The sequence below is a fragment of the Medicago sativa genome, chromosome 2 (assembly GCF_051527215.1).
Source record: "Medicago sativa cultivar Bolivia chromosome 2, Bolivia_mono, whole genome shotgun sequence".
Taxonomy (NCBI): domain Eukaryota; kingdom Viridiplantae; phylum Streptophyta; class Magnoliopsida; order Fabales; family Fabaceae; genus Medicago; species Medicago sativa.
Window position 1 is genome coordinate 16,085,395 of NC_140750.1, and position 3,077 is coordinate 16,088,471.

General features: G+C 36.5%; 1 long non-coding RNA gene across 1 annotated transcript; it reads right to left on the minus strand.

The window, feature by feature from the left end:
* Nucleotides 1-572: 572 nt before the first annotated feature.
* On the minus strand, nt 573-2,796 carry LOC146944969 (uncharacterized). Its single transcript, XR_015026197.1, has 3 exons — nt 2,461-2,796; nt 1,761-1,820; nt 573-974 (listed from the first exon to the last, which is right to left on the minus strand). It is a non-coding gene; the product is annotated as an uncharacterized LOC146944969 (long non-coding RNA).
* Between the last annotated feature and the right edge of the window lie 281 nt (nt 2,797-3,077).

Here is a 3,077-nt window from a genome sequence, read left to right on the forward strand (position 1 = left end):
GGGCAGTTAATCACTTTCAAAATCTTTTCCACTTCTTGTAGCCACAGATCAGCCTTCTCAGGGTCCACTTCTCCATGGAATTGAGGTGGATTATGACGACGAAAATCTGCGAATCCCCTTGAATCTGCTGCCCTATCTTCTCTCTGTTGTTTCAGTTGGTCCCGCTGAATTTTGGCGGCAGTTTGTGCAGCAACAGCAGCAGCCATGTCACTCATAGCCTGGGCCATCTGAGCGTTAACATTACCAGAAGTTCCAGTAGCAGTGGGAACACGTCTTGGAGGCATTGTTTCCTGCGACACTTAAACTAATTAGTACCCTTCCTTCATAGATACTTACATAGCTACTAAGATAACAATTTCCCTCTACCCGACCAGGATCAGCTTAAGACTCAACCAACAGGCAAGTTGGGACCGAACTGCTCTGATACCAAAATGTAACATCCCAAATTTTGAGAATAGTTACTACAACTAATTATGGAAAAAAAAAAATATATACGTTCACATATTTCTTTGTTTCTTATGGTTTTTTTTTTTTTAAAACAAAAGTTTCATCGAAGTAATAGCAACGAAATATTTGTGGAGAAGAATAACTCAAGAATTCAGTTCCTTCTAATTTGAATTAGTAGTGTTCATGTCAAAGCCTAAACACGCTGGAACCCAAAGGCAGTGGAAGGACAATTGCAAAACAAACAACCATTCATAACTCAAATAGTTTTAAAATCACTACAACAACATAAGGAACGAAATCCACTTCAACAGAAAGAAATAAACCAAGCATCAACTCTAGCCAACATAACCTCCTAGTTCAGGCCATTAACAAAATAGAAATGAAATCCTAAAGCTGATCAACTAATCCGAACACTATTAACTAGCTCAAAGCTGCTCCTCTCCACTGACGTCATATCCGCATCAAAGTAAGTTATATCGTATCCCCGAAAGGGGAATCATCTCGACGAGGTAGATCAGGATTGTCATCTGCTTCAAAATTAAGGGTCATCTCCCACTAACAAATATAGTACAAAAATGCTTGCAGGCATAGATTTAAACAACAAATATTCAAAAAAAATAAATAAATAATTAAATAGACCGTACAAGACACATTACTCAGTTTCTTAATCACCACGCCTAGTACTTATTTTACAATTTGACTGAAATGCGTTAGTCCCTAATGGTCAATCTATATGCCAATGCTCGTGATCCGGATTTCACCTCTATGCGGAGCCAAATGTCCCACCATTGGACAATATACCCCACCATTGGGCAATACCCCACCGTTGGGTAATAACTCCTAAAAATTCGGCGTTCAGTACCCCACCATTGGGCATTATTCTGAAACACCTAATGCATATGAATCGCCATTACCCCACCGTTGGGTAATAACTCCTAAAACTCGATGTTCAGTACCCCACCATTGGGTATTTGTCTGAGTCATCTAATGCATGAATGTCTCCGTACATACCCCACCGTTGGGTAATCTCCTAAAATCAAAAGTTTCATATCCCACCTTTGGATATAGTTTTGAAACACCATTTTAGTTACTTGAGGTTATTCACCGATAAACAAATAGTATCTATATTAAAACAACACCAAAGAAATAATACACATAATATTCATGACCAAAACAACACCACCAAGATAATTATCACATCACCAATATATAACACATAGCATTCATTTCAAAATAACAACCCTTGGATAATTATCACAACACAAATATATACACACATGCACATACGAAAGCGTGTGGAGAGATGCCCTTACCTTGGTAACAACCGTCATTATACTCCTCAAGCGGCGGTCTTTGCTCTCCTACCTCTATACCTTCACAATTAGATATTTACTAGCTTAGTTTCAATTTCAATTACTAATGTCAAGGCTTGGGTTACATTAAAGTATGACTTACTACCTCTTCATCCTTTCTAATATCTATGTACGGCCTCTTTTTTTTTAGTTTATCCTACAGTAGAGGTTATGCTACAATCTGCATAGTTCATTTTACTTGGATCTAAAAAGAACCCCTTTTTTTTTTATTTAATAACTAAGTATAGTTTAGACTTGGCCCTTCAAAATTGGAATAAAGTTCATGGTTAAGATAACTAAAGCACAGAGTATTAAAATTACCCATCAGAGGACAATCAAGGTAAAACTATGCTACACTAATTATTATAGACTAGATAATTGAGAATTCAAGTTAAAGGTTGATTCAAGGTTACAATACTACCTCTGACATCAGGTCTCCTCTTATTTACAACATCTCAATTTACATCTATTCTACATTTCTACTCCACCCATAGTCCTTTCATATCTACAAAACAATTCTTTCTCTTAATTACGGTTACTATCCTAAACAATTACTCAATTCTCTTAATGCTAAACCAGAACAGTAAAAGAGAGACATGCCAGACTTTAATTCTCTATAACCACAATAATAACAAGGATAGTGAGAGGAAGATATTCTTACTTGTCTCGGCAAAGTGAATTTCTGTTCTCTTTTCTTTCTCCTTCAGACTCCCTCTACATACCCTTTTTCTCTCTTTCTCTATGTAACCCGTTTTTCTTATATTTCTAAGGAGTGGAATGAGTGTGTGAGTGGAAAGCCAGGTAATTAGGAAGGGAGGTTGAAATTTAATTCCCAATTGTGGGGACGTGTACTAATTGGGAGTGAAAACGTGTTGTAACTTATCCCACTACTTGCACCTATATAATCAAATAATTATCTATTTTTATTAATGACTTAATTAGATTTTAAAATATTATAAAATATTTTAATTTAACACCCTAAAATAAATAGTATAAAATACGGAATCTTACAGAATGGGCTTTAAAGATTTAGCAGCTTTTAATGTGGCAATGCTTGGTAAGCAAGGGTGGAAGCTACAAACTAATTCAGACAGCCTCGTCTCAAGGATCTTCAAAGCCAGGTACTATCCTAATGGTACCTACCTAGATGCAAAGCTGGGTCATAATCCAAGTTTTGTTTGGAGAAGTATTTTTGAAGCAAAAGTGGTAGTTAGACAAGGAGTGAGATGGAAGATCGGTTCAGGGTTTAATATTCCCATTCTTAGTGAGCCATGGATA